Here is an 809-nt window from a genome sequence, read left to right as displayed (position 1 = left end):
CACAGTGAGTGAGTGTGAATCTAGCCTGCGACAACTGGCCTCTTGTTGCATGTGTGTGCCGGTCAGGTGGTGGATCCCTGCAGGTTCTTGCAGTACAAGTCGCAGTTTGTAGCTCGGAGACGCATGAGCTCTCTCCAGTGATGCAGCAGCAGGAACACTCACAGTCAGCTGCAGGATGCTGAAGTCTTAGGAGATCTAACATGTATTTGTACTCATTCAGTGTTTTGGTTTTCCGGTTTCCTGGCTGGACAACCTGCCTGTCGGTATATAAAAATATTAGAAAATGCTCCTTGGTGCCTGTGAGACCGTTCACACTGCTCTAAATAATAGTTTGTGACATGGTGGATCATTGCACCAGAATGGTTGCACTGAAAATCATTAAAGCCACAGACAAAGGGTTCCCTGTGGCTCGGATGGTTCTGTAGAGCACCTTCATGGGGCTACAAAAGACTCTTTAGTTCACAGGAAACATCTTAAACCTGCAGTATTTTTAACTGTTTAAGAGCTACTATGGATGCATTGTTCAGCCTTACTTACATACTCCTGTTCATACAGAGACCAGTGTCTTTTATATTGATGTTGCACTACAATGCACTTGATAACTCTGGACCCCACATCAAAGCTCAGAACCATGTGTAGACTTTTGACGAGTTTAACAAGAGTAACTTTTCCTTCACAGATTGTTATATTTGAAGGAATTTAAGGCCGGAAGAAGTCAAAGTAACCAGTTTTTCAAAAGAAACAAACAATGATCTGAAATGTAAGCATATTTTGAGTTTTTTTTGTGCCACATTTACAAGTTAATTCAT

The sequence above is a fragment of the Morone saxatilis genome, unplaced genomic scaffold (assembly GCF_004916995.1).
Source record: "Morone saxatilis isolate NCDOM2014 unplaced genomic scaffold, NCSU_SB_2.0 Contig1, whole genome shotgun sequence".
Lineage (NCBI taxonomy): Eukaryota > Metazoa > Chordata > Actinopteri > Moronidae > Morone > Morone saxatilis.
Note: the sequence above shows the minus strand (reverse complement) of the source record.